Raw genomic sequence first — 24178 nt, forward strand, 5'->3', positions numbered from 1 at the left:
GACTGGTATGAGTCTCTGGTGTTTTCATTATCATGGATCATCATGAAGTGCTCTGCACCTACCTTTTCATGATCAGGCTGATGTTGAGGTCTCAGCTTGTTTCCTATAAAAATATTACTCAGTAGTAGCACTAAGATGTGTCACTTGGGGTTTTTTTCCCCAATAAATTATATAAAAAGAAATCAGTTGCTAAAATGGCAATAATGGCTCTCTCTTAGAGCAATTTTTTCTTTCCTTTGCTTCTGCAAAAAGGAGAACAGTCTTGAATTGTCACCTCTAAATAGAAAGTCCTTTAGTCTTCCTGGCTTTTACTTTGATTTTAACGTTCTGCTGTACAGCAAAATCAGTTCAGTTGTTACCATCAGATCACTGCCATCTCCTGCTTATGGAGCTTTTGTTAGAGAACAGACAGTCTCTATCAAAATGGAGTAAATGCAGCTCTGAAGTCCTTATTCTTTTGTAGTCTCTCACCTTGGTGAGCTCATTGAAGGAGCTGAAGATGTACTTGTCTTTTAGCAGGAGAGAGTTATCCACGAAAAAGAAAAAAAAGTTTTGTGTGTGTTTTTTTTCACCTAACACAAGGGATTGGCCAAGTGCATTTGGCCCCAGGAGGACACTGAGGGAGCGTACCCTAGGGAAGGATCCGATTTAGCACAGAGACTACCATGCCAGGTTAGACTGGAAAGGATACTTGGTGACAGGGAGGATATCCAGAAGCTCAGAAGGGCTTAGATCCAGCTCTTTCTTCAGCTCAACTGCTTTCCAGTGCTCAGAAACATCCACACCAGCACCCTAGAAGCGGATAGAGGATTTTTAGTCATGATAGCCAAAGTCAACTTCTAGCCAGGGCTGTGCGATGGCAGCCAGCACAGGGCTAAGCTCTCAGTAACAAGCCTTACTTAGAGATAGGTCAGTTGTTCTTGGCTCAGCACAGTGTTATTGTACCCCCATGGCTTATTTGATGTGCAGCTTCCAGTCAGCCTCTGAAATACCACTGGAATTCTCTGACTTGCCCACTCAGTAAGCAGCATCGTTACTGCAGCAAGAAGTTTCTTAAAAGCACCAGGACAAAAGTCAGCTAGGCTGATGGGTACAGCGCAGACAGCTATTGCAAAGCTGGAGAGCAGGCAGCTCCCTTAACTGGCAGAAACACAATAACTCCTGTATGGTTTTTTATCTAATTTTACTTTGGTTTTGGCTCTTCAGGGTCCTTAATTCCAATCTGAAGCATGTGCATAACCATATTGACATCAGGGCAATTACTCATGCGCTTCAAGAGGGTGCTCAAGAAACTTTTTAATTGGGATTTTTCTAAGGAAAAGCTTTGTTTTACTGAACTGCTTTCCAAAAATAAGAAGCTGCCAACAAAAAACACAAGCAGCACCCAGTTTGATGTAATCCACCAGAGTGTTTTTTCCTAACCAAGAAAGATCTTCACTCAATTTTAATTCTGGATACATTTTTTTTTTTTTAACTTATAAATCTCCCTTTTGGGACACAGGCAGTCTGGGCCACAATGATTTGAAGTCCTTTGTTTTCCTTACAAGTGCTCTAAAGTTACTGTTAAACACTGAAAGGGTCTCTGTGATGTGGCAGATAAGCCCACAAGCTGTGGCAAGTAAAGCCCTGAAGAATTCAAACAGCAAAATGTTTCCAAAATGGCTACCTCTCTTATCTTTTTCTTTTTTTTTTTTTTTTTTTTTGTAATTAAAGTGTTGGTTGTAGAAAGAAAAAGAAAAAGAAAAAAAAAAGGAGGAGAGGATGGAGGGGAAGCAAAAGTAAGAGAGAAGGATCATTTGAGGCAACTCTCACAAAATCAATATATTCTATTACAAATCCCCCTCAGGACTTGGAAGCAAGTATTCAGAGGCACTTCATGTGTCTTTCAAATAGTAAATGCACAAAATAATGAAGAAAAAACCACTCTGAAATCCATAGCACACTTGGGTGGCAGTCCCTAAGAGCCCTTAAGTACCCTCTGATATGGCAAAGTTGCAGGTACAACCTGCTGTGCCTGGGGATGGGTGTGAGCCCTCTGCACCATGGAAGACTCCTAGGGCAGGCAGAAAGTTGAGCTCCTCTGATCGTCCCCATGGGAGCAGAAGTGGTCAGTGTGATTCCAGCCCTCCGCACTGGGTCTCAAAGCTAGTTGCCCAGTGCCCCACCCATGCTCAGTCAGTAGCAGCCATGATAGGACAATATTGTCTAAGAAAACCCCATAATTCACAGCTCTTCAAGTATTAAGAACTTCACAGAGCAGCACAGAAGCATCCAATTGACAGATCAATAAAAGACACTGTACTGAAGAGCAGTGAAAATCCTATCCATTTCCCTTCTGTGGCTTCATTGTAGTGATTGATCATTAGCAAAGTGTTATTTACCACCTCAGATAGATACTGTGCTGTTGAAGTTTTATTTAAAGCTAAAGATGGAGAGACATTTGGGTGAGAGCAACCTGGACCGCTGATTGGCATGAAACTCAGTGAGACAGAGTGTGAGATAAACTGAGTGAGGCAAAAGTGAAGCAGAAGAGAGAAAAAAAAAGTAGTTAATAGTAAGTGGGGTTTTTTTCAACTGTGCTCCTAAGAGTAGTAGGAAAATATTAAAAGAATGTATTGTCCAGGCAACCTGCTTCTCCAAAATGTCAGGGGAAATAACATATGCCAAAGGTCAAATAAAAAAAAAAATGTTCTTCTTGAACATGTGGTTTATTGTAGAAAAGTGAGACACTTGTTTTTGCAGCTGGCTGGAATAGGTGATATTTTTTCCCAGAGAAAATATATACGTTTTTTTTCTTTCATTGGAACATATAGGTTGCCAAACTGGAAAACTTTGCATTTTTCTGTGCTCTGATAAGAGAATAAAAATGCAAAACACCCTCATTTTAAAATAAGGAGACATTGTCAGACAAAAATAAAACAAACAACCAAAATTCCAAATGCCCATAAACAAAAAGAAATTAATGGAAAATTTCTGTCTGTCTCTTGCCATTTTGGATCACTGCAATGCAAAGTCTAATGAAAGTCTATTTTTTACTGAATTTTGAGTTGCTTGTCCCTCTCAGATAGGCTTGTATTACCTCCAGTGAGAGGCTATTCTGCAGTTGCATTGATCTCACTGTTGTCTATTAAGCTGTTCATCTTGAGATTCAGACTAAATATCCTTTATCAGGGTCTAATCCCATTTCTTGTACTTATGCCTCCTACAATCATGGTAACCAATTCTTCTTCCTCTTGCACAGATTATTGTCATTTTCCTCCTTTAATCATCACTCAGATCATTTAGGACCTGCTTACATTATGGAAATTTGCACTACTATAATTAAATCAAAACAGTACTCCAGCACAAGCTTTAATATGAGTGAATAAAGTGAGACCAAAATCCTCACAGCTTCATTTGGAAAGTCTATCAGTCTATTTAGGTACTGGAAAAAACATCAGCTCAACAAATATATATATATATTTATTTTTTCCTTTGGGTTACTTTTGCTTTTAATTTCCACTGACAACTGTGATTAAATTAAATGTCCCTCACTGTGTTTGTAACCCAAACTTTGCGCTGTTCTGCTCATACATGAGAGAATGGAAGTCAGCGTTACTAGGGGAGACTGAAACAGAACTGCTGAAGGTGTCTGCAAAACTGATAAACTTTTTATTATCTGGCCGATCACTTTTAACCTATCTGCCCATTTGAATTACTAATAAATTTATTATGGTAAAATTCTCATGTCTGTTCTGCAAACCACAGTTTCGATACCAGAGCATGCAAAATCCCATTTGCTAATTATTGTAGTTATTCTAAGATTGGCACACAATATAATGCACTGATGGAAAACGACAATAATTAATTACTGCATTTACTCCAAAATTACAATCAGTAATTACTGCTCTGAGACTGAATTCCATTCAGCAATATTTGGAACTTGTTCTTCCTCAAAGCAGGGCAGCTTTTCAGGAGTATTGCTGTGTTTGCATCTAAATGAGTCCATGTAGGTCACTAACGGATCTGCACTATTTGTCATGGGAGTGATAGAGCAGCACAATGCAATACCATAACACTTTCCTTCAGTTCAGAGCATGAATTCTTCATTAAAACCCATGTCCTCATTTTTTTAAATGTTAGACAATGCAATTATTTCAGAATTAAATAATAGATACGAAAGCAGCCTCCCATTTCTCATCCCACTGTGATGCAGTTGGTCCTGACGGTCCAAATCAAACTCTCAGAGGCTTGTGAGAACTTTTCCCAATGACTCAACCAGCAAAGAGCCTCCTGAGCTGTCCCTACCATGAAAAGACCAGGAGCTTGCTATGGTTATGCCACCTTTAAAGGCTTCCAAGAGCAAAATCCCGCCAAAGCCCCAGGGTTGACTGGATGGTGGTAGTGTTATATTCAGCCACTTGACCACAAGATCACTATGGGCTTTCATATGGACAATGTCATGCAAATTAATGGAGTAGATCAGATTTAGAGCATTTCTGAGCTAAACAGTGTGAGCTTTGATTGCTCCAGTTAAGGGGCAGCTGCAGTAACCTGAAGGCAGTAGTGTCTGAAGGAACATTTTTATTCGGTTTATGCAGTACAGATACTCTCTGGGCCTGTGCATGAGGGACTGCAACTTGAAGAAAAACTGGAAAATATAAGCAAAGGAAATGATAGATGCTTTAAGCAGCAGTGGTTTGAAATAAGAACCAAAGAGATGGCAAAACACAGGAGACATCCATAGCCAAAATGTGTTTCAGTAGTAGTAAACATTGACAGGATGCAATCCTCTGCTAAATAAAATAGGTACAAAGAGAATGAGAGAAGGGAAAGACCAAGAATGAAAGAGACTTGTGAAAATCCAGGATGAAGTTTAAAAACAAGTGTGGTCATTTTCCCACAGGCCCTTCAAATAAGTGACAAGTCAGCAAAATCTTTTGATACTGCGGCACTGGAGAGAGCAGTATCCACTAGTGAGTGAACAGTAAAGAAGCATGTTATCAATTTGCAAATACGAGTACTTGGGAAGAGAGCAAAGGGCAAGTCGTTTGAAGCTCAGTGTATGAGAACATAAAGGTCTAGGACTGCAGGCGAGATATGTTCTTCTTAGGTGGCCCCATGTCTGATACGCTCAAAGACTCAGTCTTGACTTGACTCTTCTTCAATAGATCTGGCTCTGGTGTGTTTATTCAAAATAAAACATCAGCATTACAAACATGCTTTTTTGTCCAGTCAGAGACGATATGGGCAGTATAGAACATAGGCAGGTCAGAGCCCTCTAGCCCTAAGAAAACTGAATTAGCAGAGAAGGTTAATGTGGGAAACTGCAAACTCCCAACAAAGTGAAAGTTACAAGTCAGCTCCAACATGCGGTTCATGGGATTCAGGTCACCTGTGTAGCATTGATCAGTAGGCTGAAAATGATCTGATCTTTTTGCCACTGACCTTTGAGAACTACTGCAGAACCATGATTTGAAGCTGTATAGGGTAGTTTGGCACTTCCACTGTAGGTATAAAGAAAAGGGAGGCTAAAAAACTCCATGAAATTTACTCTGCAGGGGAAAACTGCTGCAGGAGTTGGCAAGAATCTTAATAAGGGGTTGCAGAGTGCTCCATCAATGTGAGCACCTTAAATTGATGTCCTTATGGTTTGGAAGGCATATACAATCAGCTGCACTAGAACACTGTTTCTCATTCCCACAGTTATACCCAGTGATATATCAAATGCAATAATTGCATATTTGAATAATTCATAGATACGGTAACTTTGGCCAGATACAAGTGAATATCAAAACTCTGGTCTCTGAAGTGTTTGATTCAGCTGTAGCAGAGAATTGAAGGTTTACGGTGCAAACTCTGTTTCTCAGATGTCTTTTGTCCTGCTCTGTGACTGCTGTTAGAGAAAAGGAGGTTTTTATTTCAAACGGGTCATTTTTCCACTTAGCTGAGCTTCATCCAACTTTTCTAAAACATCGAGTAGAAGGCTGAGCTGGAGAGGAAAGAAGAACAGCAGTCAAGTCATTTCCCAGCCAAGAAGCACAGTGAACAAAAACTCAGTGCTCTGCCTGGAAAGGTGCTAACCACAACTGTGATCAGGGGAAGTTCTCAGGCAGCATCAATCACCAACTCCTCTGAAGTCAGTGAAGGGACACTGACTTATGGCAGCAAAGGATTCAGACCCACGATTACTTATTTAACTCTAAATGTTCTCCTAGAAGAGGTGCTTCAATTATTTGCAATTCTAGAGGGAGAGACAATGTCACCATTCTGGCTGCTCTGGCCTTTTTAGATCAGAGAGAGACTACGGAATGAATATTTCTCCAAACACATCCCTATGGCTTATTTTAAAAATCATTTTATGCAACAATGACTTACAAACAGAAGAAATTCTCTTGCATCCCCGGAAAGCTGCAGTTGCACATTCAAGTGATCCTCTTTAGAAAGCAGATTTTTCCCCTTATTGGGAGAGATATTCTCCATCCCTGCCTCTTCAGATGTCCCCTTTTTCCTCTGTAGGACACGGGCCTGTCTGAAGGACTGGTTATAGGCAAAGCAGGGTAACTCTTTAAAATCCTCACATCAGTGAGATGTCTACCTTTGAGATTTCTGGCTATATGAAGCCCAGTCCTTGAAGCCAACGGACATCTTTTGTTTGACTTGGGTGTGCTGTGGACCAGGGCTCTGGTTGTCATGGTAGAGTGCTGTAATACAATATTTGTCTTAAAAAGCAGGTCATTCCAAAGGAGAATAGGTGTTCATTACTTTGATTTCTAAGGATTTGGAAATTATAGGGCATGAAACCCACAGGCTGTACAGTCAGCTACAAATTTGTCTTTGCTGGATGAGATTCTCTTTTTGTCTCCCCTCTTGAAGCATCTCCACTCATCAGTAGAGGCTGCATCCCATCTCCTGTGACATATGACAAATGAATCCTCTTCCTGGTCTTTATTTTCCTCTGTACATTCTCTACGCATGGCACACATTGCTACACCATGGCAGACTGGGCGCCGAGAAAGGGAACCAGGCAGGCAGCCCAACAACTGCCTGCCTGGAAACTGAGCTTTTACATGCCAATTTTTAAGAGATTAGGTGCTTTCAGAAAGGATGTATTAGAGGGTTTTCTGTCTTCTGCTCTTAGCTTACAAGGGCATTATTTGGTACAGACCGTACAGACTTTGTTAGACAAAATCCCACTGGGAATTCCTATATGTGTTTTTCCTGTTCCCCATAAAGATCAGTGAAGTGCAACTTGGAGAAAAGTGCACAGATCCTGACCAGGAGTGAAGGAATTCCTTGCTCCTGGAGAAGCATTCCTAAACTTAAACCTGAATGTAGGAATTAACTTATCAGTAAATTACTTTGTTGAGGAACGTGCTCAGGAGCTGTTGGTAAAGGCGCATGAACTAGACAAAGCTTCTTCACATCTTTTTTTTTTTTTTTTTTCCTATTTTCCCCTTTCTTAAATATGTTACCACAGAGGCGTTATCACTGAACATTCTGTCACAAATTGGGTCGGTCTTGGCCAGCAGAGGGTCCGCCGTAGGTCCGGTCAAGTCCACTGGACAAAGGAGAAACTTCCAGCGGCTTCTTACAGAAGCTGCCACCGTAGCCCCCTCTCACTAAACAAAACAAGACCAACCAGTGATTTCTGGAAGTAACTCTGGGGTGCTGCTTAAGATAAAAAGAAAATAATTTCTTCCTTCAGAAACGCTCTAGAATGAGTTGTCCTGAGGCTCACAGGTATCTGGAGGAGTGCTGGGCCTGCCCTTCACTCGGGAAAAAAAAACTTGGCTTTAATGAAGCAATGATGATTTGTGCCAGCCAAAAACTTGTTGTGGGATTTGGCCACTTACACTCAGGGAGCAGAAATCTTCTACTTTTTCTCTTCTGATCTTTCAAATTGCCTCTGCAATTTTTCTGCAAGTTATGTGTGCTCAGTGTGTTCTGTCAATGTGAGAAGTGGTAATGTCACTCTGCTAGGAGTTTTATGGTTCACAGAAGGTAGGATTTGTATTGAGACAGACAGATAGATGGATGTCTGGTGCCTGAAGACAATGTATTACAGAGATTGACCCAAAATTTTCAGCACTAAAGTCTCAAACGATAGACTGAGAGGATCTCTGTGAGATTTCAGATGGATTTTATTTCTTTTCTCTGATTAATACGAGACTTTAAAAGGATATCACCCCTCTCCCTTTGCCCAAATAACTGGAGAAGATCAGAGTAAAGAAGGATCAATAGTAAATAAGTAGTCTACATTTTCTCAGCTGTGAATGTAAAGGAAGTCAGATGTGGCACACTGGGAAGGGAAGAATGTACATTTAGGGGGGTCTGGTTTGCATTCAGATAAGGGCCATTCGTCATGAAAAAAAGGAGAAGATGAATCCTGTTGCCCATGCAGCTGGTAAATACAGGAAATGTAGCAGTGATGCTCATGATCCACCAACAAGCCAGGCTCAGGGCCATACTGAAATCTGGGCTATCTCTGTACGTGAGTGGGAAATGGAGAGGAGCAGAAGCACCGGCTGACGGGAGCGGTAGGGACACCACCCTGCCAAGCTGCCTGCAGAGCCTGGAGCTGCCTCCTAATGAACGCGAGCGGCTGGTCGCAACTGGAGGCGAGCTGTTCCCCATTTGTTTGTGCTCCTCGGAGTGGCAGGGATCCGCTCTCCATCAGAATAATCCAATTGAACAAAACGATTCATATTAGCAGGCACATCTGTCTGAGGCCAGAGCAGAACCCTGGTGCTAGTTTAATAAATGGCGTTCATTAAACTCAGCTGAAAATATAATCTGGAGAGACTGATGGGGTGAACAGAGCAAAGAATAAGCAAAAGGAGTTAGCAATTATCAGATGTCATTTGTTCTACTGGTACCGAGGAACTGGAGCTTGTTTGCTGAAATCTTAATTTCATTTTGCTGAGGCAGAATCCACCAGAGAAGCTTATGCTGCAGCTATGATTCCTGTTTGTCAGACTTTGGGAAGGAATGGGACATTTTTCTCGTCCCCTTTTCTACCAAATAGAGCAGCCGTATGCACTGAAGGAGCAGAGAGCCCAAGGATAGGAAAGATGGAGGGAGCAGCCTTGCCTTTACCACAAAAAGACTGCTGAGTAAGGTTCCCTGTGCTGCGGTGCAGAGAGCACGGGCAGCACCTTAGGACAGGGAGCCTCGACATTTCCAGTGCAGCACCAGCCGTAGCTGTCCCCAGATCCTCCACCATTCTCCCTCCTTACCAAGAAGGTTTATGAACACTCCTCATTTGTCTTCAGGAGCATTTTACACTCTATAGCTGCCAGTGGAAAGGACTTTACAAAGGCTGGGATCTTCTTGGTGGCCAGGTCAGGGAAACTCCTAGCAGCTGTGCAGTGATGGCTACCCACGACGGCTCAGCAGCCTTTCATGGAGCACAGGGCAGGAGGCACAGACACTGAGGAGCTCCAGGCAGCCCTCACATTCAGAGCTCAGCCCTGATGGACCGGGCTGCCTCCTTCAAGCACAGCTCACATTTCACTGCCAGCTCTGACAGTTACTTGCCATTAGCATCCCTGGCTGTAAGTCTTCACATGAAAGAAAGAATCCACAGGGCCTGCTCTTAGGAAGGAGAGCTGCCTTTCCCATTTTGCGATGAGCAGAGACAAGCATCTTGGGCCTGACTTACAGCAATTTGTGGTCAGCACTTGAAGACAGTCTGGACAAGTTGTTTTTTGCATGTTGCCTTGGTTAGATTCAGTTTTAACTTCTTCCCACCGGTATTCAAACGGTCTTTGGTGTGCTCCAGAGGAAGGAAGGAAAGGCTTTTATATTTATAGACTTCCTAGGGCAGTGCTCAAGTCCCAGCCAGTCAGAAAAAAATCAAAAGAATAATAGAGGAGAAGGGAAACCTTGACCTCATAAGCTTTCAGCGTTGATTAGTTTGTTGGTGTCGGGAACCTTTTCTTGTTCGGGGCAGACTAGCTGTGAAATGATTTTTTTTTTCTCCTTCTCTTTAACCTGTCTCCTGTATTCCCGTGGGGAAGGAGGAGGCAGTACCTACCTTCCTGGACTTCTGCTTCAGAGCAAGCAACTGAATGAGCTCACACACCAGCAGCAAGTGGCTGGTTTTGTTGTTTTTTTTTTCTGAGACTCATCTTCTCAATGTGCCCTTTGGCAAGAGGCTGAGCACCTTCAATTTCCCTGAAATTGTGTAAGAATCATTTGCAGATATGAGCTGCTTTGGAGATGGTGAGAGGTTTTTCTTGCCCTGGAGAGTGCAAAAGAGGGAGAGAGACTGCAGAGATGGGCAGCATCTTTCTGACATTTGCCATGGACTCCACCATCACTAGCAGGCTTCATCCACAGCCATGGAAGCTGGTGAGACATGCGGTCAATCCCACCTCTACCCCACCATCATTCCTCACTCAGGTAAATCCCCTGCCCTTAGGCACAGGGAGGAGTATAAAGGCTTAGGCTAAATGAGCCTGTCATTTGTGCAAGACTGGTGAGAAACTTGCTGAATTCATTGCAGCACAGAAAGCCTCCTCTGACATCTCATTGATGGCCTGTGTGAAACAGGCTCTTGGGTCCCACGTTGGTTCCTTCTAAACATATCTCTGTAACAAACAAGCCATGACTGCTACCCAAGTTGGCAAGTGCATTTGAGAGCTGAGGGCTAGAAAAGGGAAGAGAGCTGAGAACCTGTTGCACCCCTGGGTATTGCCTCTCTAGGCACATTGAGCAGCTCACTACCAAAGTCTGTTCGTGGTCGCATGTCACAATGTCTTTGTCATGTTAGTACTAAAAATGTAAAACAAAACAAAATTAAACAAATCAAATTCAGATACATAGATTATACCATTAGAAGTAATGACCATAGGTATTAATCCTTTCTGCAGTTCTTTTTGAGGTCCTTTGACAAAATTTCAGGATATCAGATGACTGCAGTATTTTTCTAAATCTCAAACAAATGAGTCCATCAATATCAGCATTAGGGAATTAAATTAGGGGGCTAGGATATTCAGCCGGAACATCAGACATCCCTCTACAGCTTATAGTCATAGCCACACTTCAACTGTTAGCTGCAGCCAGATCAGCTGGCTTCCATTTCCAGCTGCTCAGTGTCTCCCCTACCACCTCACTTATGCCAGCTGAATAGTGCGTGTGGTAGCTTCCTGACACATCTAAAGTCAGCTAGATCCGCAGCGACCTGCTGTCTTAGTCATTTAAGGTGCACAGGTTGCTTTAGAGTAAAATACGTTACAAAGCAAAGCTCAGCGGTGGAGCCAAGGGGGTCCAGCCTTGGTGCCCAGTTCTGTGGGATCCGGGGATGACAGCACTCCCAGCTGCAGGCACAAGGGGACATGCTTCATAAGCACAGGCTCTCCGAGGTGACAGTGAACCAGAAACCCAAAGGACTGAGACTGATCAGACTCTTCACTGGATGTAAATGGAATTTGGGGGTTATTTTCGACACATTTTTCAAAGTACATTGAAGTAATCTTATGAACCAGCCACCCTGGGAATGAAGAAAATGGCACATTGGTGTTCAGTGCTTTTAAAAAAAAAATTCCTTTTTTTTTTGGATTTCTTTTAAAACAAGAAAGACAAAAAGTTTTGATTATTTTTTAAGCAATCATAATGTTTGACTGATAACCTGTGTTTTCCACTAAATACGACTTTGAACAAAAATGTGATCCAGCTCTGAATTAGAACCATATCAATACCTCAGCTATGGCAGTGAAATGAGTCACATACATAAGTCACACACACAAGTGTTTTCAGAATCAGATTCTGAGATACTAAACTTTGCCAAGAGCTGTGAATTCTTCAGATGGAAATCGCTTCAACTACATGGAGGAATTCTTGTCATAGCTTTCTCAGACTCCAAAGGAGTTAGCACCTCCTTGGCAAAAGTACCTTGTTTCAGAAAGATCATACAGAACGTGGCTTCAGGAAGGGGTTTTTTTCAAACAAAAAATTAATAACATTTAATAATTAATAGAACTATGTAAGCTTATTGAGTCATCCTGGGCTTTAATCAATTTGAAATATTTGGGGCACCAATTTCCACCTTACTGCTCCTCGCTGGAGGTACATTAGAGTTTTAGTGCAATTAAAACGAAGCAGGAAATATTTTTAGCTAATTGCACTGTGCACCTTGAAGGTAATTTGAAGCTGCAGGCAAAAAAAATAAAATATCAGAAGGAGTAATTGAGTGTTGCAGGCTGGGAGTATGTGTTCCTGGCTGCATTCTGATTTAGCGGGATATAGAGTTTAGGCAAAGTGCTGAACAGGCTTGGCAAAAGAAGGGTGAAGTCTCATCCTTGGTGAATGGTCCCATTATATACCACAGGGAAGCAGATCCACAAGTGTGAGGCTTCACGTGGGAGATGCTGCAAGATGCAAATCCTGACATGCAGGGCAGTAATGCGCATGCATGAGTATTTGCTGCACTTGGGAAGTCTTGCATGATCACGGGGCGCACGGTGCCCCCAGCACCCCAACCATGGGCAGGCCAGGTAGCTCCTGAGTCCAGCCCTGCCTTCTGCCTCTGGCACAGGACCAGGCTTGGGGGAGTCACTGGGGACCCTTGCCACAGATTTCAGCTGGGAGGAGGGCTGGGGTCTCCTTCTTTCCTGGATGTAACCCCACACAAACACCACCCGAACAACTCCTTCCTGCTCCTGATGAGCAATTACAGACCAAATTCCTTCATCCGCAGCCTGGTAGACAGCTGTGGGCTATCGTGTCTCATTGCAGGCACTTGAGCCCTAGGTAGGGTGTATCAGACAACCTGCTTGGAGGTCACCGGCAGCGTAACCCTGCCTGCTGAGATCCATGAGCTGGTCTTGATTAGAAGTCCTGAGGTCATCCTAGGAGGTGCCAGCATCTGATGGGGAAAAGGAAGGAGGGAATGGGTATAGCATCTGTACCCAACCCTCAGCAACAAGAACAGGAGAGTGAAGCATTGGGTTCATCAGCATTTTGAAAAGCTCTACTCAATCTACGGAAGGGAAAAAAAGCAGAACCAGCAGAGACTGGGCACAGAGGCTTGCTTACAGCTTCCCAATTAGGCTTGGTTCTCAACCATGTACATTTTTTTAATTAAACTGTTGGTACAATGCTCAGGAGATAGCAAACTCCTTGAGGCCCCCTTGTAATAAAGAACCTTTCATTATGTGTAGAAAGGTAGCTACCACAGCTTAATTTCATCTCCCACCTAACGTTCTGCAGCAGCAAATGCAGGAGTGAGCACTCTGTATGAGGCAGGACAAATGCTCCTCAGAGCACAGGACCCACTGAGCTGGCCAGTGGGAGTGGAAAAATCTACAGACTTTGCTGGAAAAATAGCCACAGAATGTACATTTGACCTTTAACATCACTACCGCCCTGCTTCCCAAAATGGCCTAAGTTTATTGCACTAATCTTTGCTTGCAAAGCTCTTGGTTGGTCAAACACAGCTGAGAGAGGAATAGGGAGCCATGGCTATGTTTGCATGAGCAAGGAAATTCTGGATGTTGCTGAGGAGAGCAACCACATCTGTGACTGCTCAACCTTTACCCATTGCTCCTGCACCACAACCCTGGTGCCGGGCAGTCCAGAGCTCCCTCCTGCACCAGCCCACCCTACATCCCTGCTCTATCCCACCCCAGTCCTGCTTCTCCTCCTACCACACACCTCAACATCTCGTTCAGGGTGTCTCCACCGCCCCATGATCCCCATCACGCTATGTCCACCTCTCCTGTCACTGCTCCGGGACAGGGCAAGAAAAGGCAACAGCGCACAGGGAACCAGTGACATTTTCTGACTCTCCAGGAGTTGTGGTGCTTTTTCATCCCCTGCTTGAGACTAATGGCTCTAGAAAAATAGATAAATCAGAGGTGACATAGCTATTGCTGCTTGACATTTTTTCATCAAACTGGCTGGGGGAGGAGGGGGTGACCAAAAAGTGACATTTTGACCAAACTGGATCTTTCTGCAGCAAATTTTCATTCTAGTAGATTAAAAGAGAAATGCCAACAGCACAAAAAACAAAACTGTCTTGATTAAAAATGTTGGCCTTCAAAACACTAAATTCCTGTTAAAAATGGAGTGGTTTCCAGATTGATTAAAAAAAGACAAAAATTAATCTATTCTTCTGGCCACCTCCCCCACCCTAGATTTGTTTTGTTTTTTAACTAAAATATTCACAGGAAAGAAAGCCAAAATAATGACAATTTTCCCCTGGAAAATAATTGTAATTTTTCAACCAGCTCTTAGTGTAATGTAGTTAAATGAGAACAATCCTAGTAACAACACTGCAGAGCAAGTAAGTCATACAATTATTTGAAAGAAGGACATTACAATTTAAGAGCTAATTTTTATTGTCACCTTTAATTTATAAATGGGAAAAATGAGGCAGGGCCATCAAGCATTTTTAAAAATCCGCCATAGAAAACATTCGACATGCTAATTCGACTCCCATCTTCCTATTAGATCACATTATCTTCTCTGTCTGTATATGTGTAATTGTTGATATGTATGTATATATAGTACCTTTGTACGTATACATATGTATGATATGTATGTGTGCATATTCATGTATATAAAGATCCATATAAACTCTCTCCTTTTTAACCTTCAGATGTTAGAACTGAAGCATCTGACAAAAACTTTTTTTTTCTTTTCTTTTTATTTTTTTCTTCCTAAAAATAGCACCCCAAGAGTCCAGGTAAATGCATTGATTTCTAGTGTAAATGATCAGGCTTCATTTAATCCCAGCATGGATGCAAAGTCCCCTTCACCGCACTGCCCTTCCTGCTCTAAGATATTTGGGCTCTTAATCTAGGACTCTCCACCACAGCCTTTGCAGTGGTTGTCCCAGGGATGGAGCCCATTTTGGAGAGCTCTCCCTCCTTCTAGTGATCCTTCTCCCATTGAATCTGTGGCAGTTTGCTGTTAGCACCAGCAAGAGACAGGACAGAATCCTGCTGTGCACAGACCTGGATTCAGGCTGTAACTACCAACTAGGCTGGTGGTGTAAATGGGACTAAAGTTGCCTGGGCTTCTTTTTCTTGGTTGTCTGGTAAATTCATCCTTCAGAAATGGTCCAGTGGCCTTGGCAGTACAGCCTAGTCTATCTCCAGAGCCCCTTGTTTATGTCTGTCAGGTCTCAGCCCTATGTGATGAAAAGAAATGTAGATGAAGAGCTGAAAAGTTAGAATCAGATGCAACGGACATCATTGCTCTTTAGCAGGACCATATGCATTGAAAGTAGAGATGGAAGGTATGAACAGATTGCCATCTTCTGGGGTAACCACACATGCAGTTACTCCTGCAGAAAAAGTGAAAGAAAGCAGCCAGGGAGAAGCTTTCCATGAGTTGCTCACTTGGCCTAAATGACTTACTAAGTAAGTCTTTGGAGAGTAAAAGAGACACCTTCAAGTCCCATTCATATCTTAGCCAAGTAGAATTATTTTTCCTCTTCACCTCCATGGATTTTACAGAGTTTAGGGTAAATGGACTCCTAAGTTTAGTGCTTATATCTGGATAGGATGAGTTCAAGCCAAAGACTTCTGAGGGAAGTAAATCTTTCTCTGACTTAAACATGGGCAATAAATGGCTCCCACAATGCAGAGCTGATTCTTATAGTCTGGTCAGAAGCTGCTGTTGAAAGCTTTCCTGTGACAGAGATGTTTGTAGCATTAGCACTGCTGTGCTGACAGGACAGGTTACAAGGACATGACTAAAGTTATGTTTGCGCTAACCAAGGCTTTGACTGAGATTAATTTATCCTGATGTTATAGACCTACACTGTAACTATCTCCTTCACAGCTAGTAATCCAAGGTCCTCATTATAACCACAAGAGAGATATAGGTTCTTTTTGGACATGGTTCACAGTCTCATCTGGAACAATCCCTTAAGACAAGTTAATTGGGACCTACAAGTCCTGTCTGTCTTCAGTAAAACCGGCGTAAAGTGATTTGCTCAGATGGAGGTGTCTGCACCTTGAATCCCATTAGAACTTTAAGCCATTACCTCTATCAAATATTCAAGGAAAACAGCCTCAGGGTCCATGTAGATGCTTCAAAGAAGAAGCTGAGTTGAAGGAATACTGTCGTTTACCAGATGTATTTGGCTGTGGTTTGCTCAGTGGAGCAAGCTCTTGGTCAGTGTCACCTGCAGTGAACATACTTTGCATATTCTGTCCTAGTGCACTGGCCCTAACTCCTCAGCAAGTTAAAGTTCCTTTTTTATCTCGAAGGCACCACTTCTGAACTACGGTGTATATACTTGCCTTCATAACCTTAACACTGTTACTCACAAATTTACTTCAGCAATATCCAAAGTTTATACCCATTCCCAGCAAAGTGAATTGCTTTTCTTAAACAGATGAGTTTGGCCAGTGTCCAGCCTATCTAATGCAGATGCCTAACTTGCCTCTCAATTTCAGGCCGCTGATGAAGCAGTCCTCGTAAGATAGGTATCTTAACTCCTCTGCCTAGTTAACAGAGGCATTTGCCTCTGCAGCCTTCCAGAAGGAAAGTCTGTCTGCCCAAGTTTAAAACCTGGGAAAGGGATTGTGCACTTGAAAGCCTGTTTCATCTAACTCAATCAGTCTAGATGTATCACTGTTTATTAAAAACCTTACCTAAACTCAGGTACATCAGCTGTGTGGGCAGGATATGTGCCTAGACACTATCAAAGGGTCTTCTCCTCTCCACTGACTAGGTAGGTGCTGCTTTGGAAGGACAGCTTCATTTGGTGCTTGAAATCCAGACCCAAGTTAGGCAGACAGGATGACCACATGTGACTTTCATATGAAAGTACATTTTATGGGTTTGTTGTTTTTTTCTTTTCTTTTCTTTTCTTTTCTTTTCTTTTCTTTTTTCTTTTCTTTTCTTTTCTTTTCTTTTCTTTTCTTTTCTTTTCTTTTCTTTTCTTTTCTTTTCTTTTCTTTTCTTTTTTTTCTTTTCTTTTCTTTTCTTTTCTTTTTTCTTTTCTTTTCTTTTCTTTTCTTTTCTTTTCTTTTCTTTTCTTTTCTTTTCTTTTCTTTTCTTTTCTTTTCTTTTCTTTTCTTTTCTTTTCTTTTCTTTTCTTTTCTTTTCTTTTCTTTTCTTTTCTTTTCTTTTCTTTTCTTCTTTAGCCTCAGCAAGTCCTAATCCTTCACCTGTACATACATATATATGTGTATATACATGGGTTTTTTGTGTGTCTATGTGTCATATCCATAGTTCCTGAGAGTGTGTGTGGAGGACAGGCAGAGGGATAGCAGTACCCGCTCCAAAGCCAATAGTCACTGGCAGACCAGCCTCGTCCTTCCTGCTCCACCCATAAGGAAAAATGTTTTCCCCAGTCAAGGTTATGTCAAAGAACCTCTCCTCAGCTTGAGAGTTGCCTGGGGCTAGCATATGAATGTATGCCCACAGTGCTGCCACCCCGACCCTGCAGCCACTGTCATCCCATATTCCAACCCAACAGAAGATGTGTGTTGCTGCCACTTCCCAGGGACAGAGCAGGGTATTATTTCTTCCACCAGATCTCTCCCATTCCCACCACCCCCTTGTTCCATTCAGGGGAGCAAAGCCTGTTAGCCCTTTTCCTTTTAAAGCCTAACCCATGCTGCTGGCATGGCTGAGGTAAGGAAAGAGCCAGGTCTTGCTATGATGGTGCTGCCAGCTGTTCTTCCTCCCTCACCTGATCTTTTTCTTGTGGTATGACATAGCCAGAAAGTCCTGAGAAGTCAAGGCAACAGCTTTACCCTGGGCCATCTTCAAAACGACCATTTTCTGCGTCTTGATGTGTGAAATAGCTGTAGACCTAGACCTTGCATCTGCCTTAGGGGTGCTGGTCTATTGCCTTCACACAAACTCCAGGAAGCTCAGGTTAACACTTCCAGCTCATCAGAGGGCAGGACATTGGGGCCAGGCCATCAAGGAGTCAGCTCCAACCAAGACAGCAGCCAGCTGTAGGAAATGTGGGGCGCTGAAGCCAGTTCTTAAATCAGGGGCTTAGTTCAGCTTCATCTCTTGTCAGCTGAGCATAACTGCTGTAGCCAGAAAGCATGTTTCAGCTCAGAAAAAAAAAAAAAAGAATAAAAAGTAAAAAAAAAAAAAAAAAAAAAAAAATTTTTCTAGCTAGCATGCATGACTTCAGGATGAGAACTGCCAACAATATTCTTGTGACACTCAAATGCAAGGTGAAATTTCGGTTGCGTGCAGTGACTTTTCAGAAATAGGCTTGGAGGAGAGATATGAGCCCTCCCAAGGGGATAGAAAGGCAATACCTGAAGAACAGGGTGCAAAGCTGCTGACTGAGACAAGTGTATCGGGTGCAGTGATTTTTGGTGTTTACCGAGGCAAAACTCCCCTGGCCAATAAAGGGACATCTTCCTTTCTAGGAAAGGAACAGGGTGTTTCTGAAGATTGTAGCAACCAGCCCCTGGCAGCTTCTTTTTTTCTTTTTCTTTTTCTTTTTCTTTTTCTTTTTCTTTTTCTTTTTCTTTTTCTTTTTCTTTTTCTTTTTCTTTTTCTTTTTCTTTTTCTTTTTCTTTTTCTTTTCCTTTTCCTTTCTCTATTTTTTTTCTCCTTCTCCTTCTCCTTCTCCTTCTCCTTCTCCTTCTCCTTCTCCTCTTTCTCTTTCTTTTTCTCTTTCTTTCTCTTTCTATTTCACTTTCTTTCTCTCCTTTTTTTCCATTATTTTTTAAACTCAGGCCAGAGCCAAACACCAAAGGAATAAAAGTTCTTTTAATGATGCTGATTTAGGGATCATTGTATCATCCAAGTCCTCCTGCAAGTCTGCTTTCCACACCATACCAGCATTGCTGTGTTTTGGAGCCCGCCGTCCTTCCTGTGAACCGCTAAATGGACATGCAGCAACCAGTAGCAGTTGCCTTTCTTTTTTTTTTTTTTTTTTTGACAATAGCCAAAGCAGCTCTTGGTCTATTACTCCCCCATGATTTTAAACTTGGGATGTAATCGAATAAGAACAGTACCTGCCTCGGAGCCCACCCGAGCAAATGGAAAGGCTCCCGAGGACTTTGGCTAGCCGTCCAGTGAAGCCCAGGATGCTGGGGGTCGTGCGGGAAAGGCCAGTGCTAACAAAAGCATTCTGGTTGGCAGCGAATGTATTTATTTTCCAGACTTTGCAAACCAATCTGCGTCTGCGCTCATTCATTCAGTGCATGCTCTCCTTAACAGCTGCTGCATAACGTTCTGTTACTGTTCATTGTTGACCGTGTGTCTACATTCAAGTGTGTGTTTTACGTGTGTGTCTCTGGCTAGGCCTCCTCCATCCTTTTTTTTCTTCCTTTTTTTTTTCCCTTCTTCCTTTCTTTCTTTTCTTTCTGCTCAGTTATTTTGTTTTGCTCTCCTTCTCATTTCATTTTCTATAGTTTAATGGCAAGTATTTCCATTAGATCTTTTTGACTGATGCTGTGTTTGTAACTTTTTTTAATTATTATTTTTATATATATCTTCTTTCCCCACCTTTCCCTTTTTCCACACTATATATAAATATATATATATAAAAAAATCTTTTCTTCTTTTGTCATTCAATCAAATTCCAACAAAACCAACCAAGAGCCAGTCAAATCCACCACAGTCTCGCGCTGAGCTAGGAAAAAAGTTCACGTAATGACATGAAAGTGGAGAATACAGTCCCCCAGGCCGTAAGTTCAAATCAACTCGAAGTTGAAAGTGTGACATGATGGCGTCATGTAACAAGCTAAGAATTGGTTGCATGACATGCCGTCAAGTTTCGTGCAGGTGCCGTGATTGAAGCATTTTTCTTGGATGTTGTATCAGTTGATGATTGGCCAGTCATGATCACATGTGCCTTTTTTGACTTTGTGCTGCCACAATTTTTTGCTGTGCTCATTTTCGTTTCGTTTTTGGTGCTTGCAGTGGTTTCTTTATTTGTTGTTTGATTTCTCGTCAGCGTTTTATGCTTCTTTAGATGTCACATAGAAGGAAAAAAAAAAAGATGGATTCCTAATTCTTTAGAAAAAGTGGGATTGTTATAACTACAGATAATTTGGAAAAAAAAAAAAAGAGAAAGCAAAAAAAATGCGTAGTTAATTTTTTTGCACTGAAAATCTTGTGATATTTTTTTTCTGGAGACTTGGGGGCCTTTTTCAATTGACACCTTTTTTTCCCCTTAGGATATTTCAAATCACTCTCTGAAAATTAAAAAAAAAAGCAAAACAAAACCATAAACCAAAAAGAGTAATGATAGTAACAGTAGTTTGAAAACTATAGCAATCCAAAAAAAAAAACCAGCCCCAAGAAAATCTTCTTTGTATGTCTTTTCAAGAATTCCTAATTCTAAGGTTCTGTATTACAGCAACTCCAGACAAAATTAATTGCGCAGGGGGAGGGAGGGGTTGTTTTGAGTGGGAAAAAAACTCATCCAGATCAAAAAGCAAAATGCATCTTTTTGTTTACAACTGAAAAAGGGTCCTTGACTAGTGTTTTTTATTTTTTTTATTCTATTATTATTTTTGGTGTTGTAATTGTTTAGACTGCTGTGTACGGTTTGCTGTTTGTTGAACCAACAGTGTGAAAACCTGCCAGCATGGATTGATATTCCGCATGACACTTTTCCACCAGAGTGGACCTTTTGCAGTTTCTAAGTTTCTTGATGTAATAAATCACCGAGTGTATAAGAAGAACCTGCTTGCTAGAAAGAGATAAGAGCTAATCCTTAATGATTAAGCATCCTCCTTAAATGTCAAGCCTAGTCGGATCATGATTATATTTTTTAAATAACTTTTTTTATTTAAGAAATGTTAGCTTTACATTTTTTTTTCAAAAAAAAGAAGTTTATTGCAAGTCTTTTTTTTTCATTTAACCTCCTGTAAATTGCCTGTTCAAAATCCTACTTTCTGACACTCACAAAGGAGTAGATGTTATTGGCAGCTATGTCTCCATAGAAAGCTCATACACTCTCATAGGTGGCACCCCATTAAAATGTAGAGCAATTCTTTCTGCATGCCTTTCACACTACAAAAGCCCGCCAAGTAAGATTGTGATGTGGCATTGTAAAGTGGCACTTTAAAATAATTAAAATGCAGCTATCTGCACATACATACTGATACAGATTTACATGGACATACCTTACTATTAATTTGATTTTTATATTATTATTATTATTATTACTACTAGTACTACTACTATTAGGAACAATTGTATTTTTCTCTATCATGATCGTGACTACCTTGCTCACTTTGGATTTGATCCAGTTCTCACTGAAGTCAAGGAGAATCTTTCTGTTGACGTTGAGTGGGAGCAGAATCAGAGCCAATGCCTCCAAAAACAAAACACTAAACCAGAAGCCCCATCCTGTCCCAATTGAAGGGAGAAGAAAACACCCATTACTTTCAACAGGAGCAGGATTGGGCCCAAAAGAACAGGCTTGTTTTAAATTTAGTTTTCATTTTTTAGGTCTTTTTTCCCCCCATCCCAAATACTCCTCCACCTTCCCTATTCCCTCTCCTCTTTTTGATTTAATTTGCAACGATCTTCTTCATTTTTTTAGGGCAGCAGCTGAATGGGCCACATTTAGAAAAAAAAAATATATATATTAAAAAAAAAAACAGGAACTGTTGGATGACACCTTTGGCATATCAGCAAATATCAATCAAGCTGAAGACTTCAGACTTATTCTCTCTTTGATTGTTTAGACTGTAACATTTCTTCAAGAAAGGTATCACATCTGCTGACTTCGAAGGACATGCGCTTGAAAACAAACAAACAAACACATAAGTAAAATCAGAACAGGAACAAGATCAACCAGGATTTCTGAAGAGACACTGATATCACCACAGCGGCTTTTCTTCAAACAGGAGATGCAAACCTGGATACTGACAAAGGAGTGCCTGTTTGCCACCAAGGATGCGGTTACCATGCCTGAACCATGGTAACAGTCACTGAGCATCTTTATCTGTCATTCCTTAGCTATATAGGGACCAAAGGACAAAACTTTTTACCGCAGACTTGTAGCTGTATGTAAAATACGGAAGTTCTTTCCTTTTCTCTGAGCTGTTCCTAAAACAGTTTTTGAGAGCAATTATATGAAATATGTAAAATTAAAAAAAAATGCTTAAATGCTTTTAAAACGGCAAGATAATAGTTCTTTGATACTTTGGGAGGTTCTTTGGTTATACATTAATTAGAGTCTATGAAGCTTTCATATGGTTTTCTGTATAATACGTAAGGATTGCGCTGTTAAGGCAGGTAAGATGGATATCTATGAAAAGCAAAAAAAAAAGTAAATAAATAAATACATAAATAAATACATAAAAAGGCATAGAGAAGAGAAAGGAAAGATGGTTGATATTAAGTGGAAAACAAAAAAGGTTTGTAAATGCTTCTAACTCTCCCGATTTAAAATCCTAATAGTTGTACAGAATTTAAAAAAAAAAAAAGAAAGTTTAAAATACCTATATAATAGAAAAAATTAGACAACATAAAAGAAAAAAAAAGAAAAAAAAGAAAAAAAAAATACTACATAGAAGTTAGCGTTAATGCTAAAAACAAAGATGTTGTAGAACTGTAATTTTTGTAGAGTTTAGATTGAGCATAAATTCCTACTCTTTGCCAATTGCTGTTTGATGCTGTTATATATTAAGGAGAAAAAGGAGATAAATGGCTACTCTGGCAGCTTTTTTAACTGCAAGCATTCCAGCTATTACAAAAAATAAACAAAACAAAACTGGATTCTGTAGACAATGCAAATGGGAAACAAAACTGCTGTCTTTTTATCAGACGTTAGTTCTAACTTGAACAACAAAACACAGCTAAACGCTTCATGTCTTCATGATCTGCTGTCTGCAAAATTCCCATCATCCTATGCTTCAGTAGCTTCCATATTTGCTCTAGAAACCTTCAGGGCAAGGAGTTAGCCAACAACTTTAATCTTAAAAAAGAAAAAAAAAAACATAAAAAAATAAAAAAAAAACAAAAAAAAAAAACAATCTCTTTGAAGAATTTCTGAAACTGTTTACAAGGAATTTTGAAAAACAGGGGGGTATTTCAAAAAAAAGATGCTGGCTCTGTTTTTCTGTAAATAAATTTGCATATTTTGTAGGACTTTTAATTGTAATGATAGAGAAAAACAAGGAAAACTATTTAATGAAAGCACGATATTTATCTTTGGTAAATGACTTTAGAGCAGTTAAAAATAAGACATTGCTTTAAAAAATCTGACTCAGAAAAAACAATGAATTATTTAAGAACACATATATTTTAAAGTATATCATATTTATTATAATTTATTTTCACAGTCTTAAAACTTGATTTACAGCGTTCACACTTGTTTGCATTGATTGAACAATGTGATAATTGTTTCTGATTCTTTATTTGGTTTTACTCTGTTTTAATGTTCTTGTTTGTTTTTCTTAGTATTTTTTATCTCAATCTCAAACTTTGTTCCTTTCTCTTTTTTTTTGTTTTAAGTTTTATTTTAATTTTGTTTCCGTATTGGGCCTCATCTCACAGTCTTTACTCTGTCAGAACTCCCATGGGGATGTATCGGGTATTTTGTCTGAGTAAGGACAGCCAGACTGAGACCACAGCCAGGAAGTACAGATGTGTAATGCAGCTGCAGTTCCATACAACTGCTCTTTCACTCTCAATTCCCTAAAACTCCTTGTAACCTTCTGTAATTATTGAATGACGCTTTCCAGCTTAGCCCTAAATAAAGCACAGTTTAAAAAAAAAATGGCGTGTTCTTTACTTCTTGACGGCTTTCCTTAATGTGTTTGCTTTGAGAACAAAATGAATCTATTTCAACTCTTTCATTAATATACATTGTTTGAGTATCAGAACAAATCCCTTTGTTATATAAAACATATCTCGTTGGATTGAAATAATGACACTGTTTCATTTAATGTCTGCTTGATATTCTACTGTGGTTTACCTTAAACCTAGTAGGTTAGAAGATCAAATAATGGTACATACGAATTAGAGTCGTTGCAGCTCCCATTTGAAGACTGTTGTTTGATTTCACACTCATGGTTTTTTCATGCTGATAAGTATAGAGGCCAAAGCTCGAGACATTGCTCCTTTTGCTGCATTGGGAAAACCTTGTGAAATTCAACAGTCTCCAGAGATGAGGTTCAATTTCTTCCTAAGCATCCCTCACATCTTGTCTTTTGAATGATTATATTTTTTCCCGTTGAAATGGCTGTGCCCGATCAGGTGAGCTGAGACTGGGGCTGAAATCAGGTGCCTTTGC

At 40.7% G+C, this 24178-nt stretch overlaps 1 protein-coding gene across 10 annotated transcripts in view; it reads left to right on the forward strand.

Annotated features, from left to right (window-relative positions):
- Positions 1 to 23651, forward strand: part of CELF4 (CUGBP Elav-like family member 4) — a 710880-nt gene extending 687229 nt beyond the window's left edge. For 8 of the 10 annotated variants that reach the window (XM_086769886.1, XM_086769891.1, XM_086769888.1 and 5 more), the window contains exon 13: positions 21479 to 23651. The gene's annotated coding sequence lies outside the window, so the exon portion shown is untranslated. Of the gene's footprint in view, positions 1 to 19522; positions 19611 to 21478 lie in introns of all 10 variants that reach the window. The other 2 variants (XR_015261394.1, XM_086769887.1) reach the window with 2 other exon arrangements.
- The last annotated feature ends 527 nt before the right edge of the window (positions 23652 to 24178 follow it).

Source organism: Chlamydotis macqueenii, chromosome Z (genome assembly GCF_036417535.1).
Source record: "Chlamydotis macqueenii isolate bChlMac1 chromosome Z, bChlMac1.mat, whole genome shotgun sequence".
NCBI lineage: Eukaryota > Metazoa > Chordata > Aves > Otidiformes > Otididae > Chlamydotis > Chlamydotis macqueenii.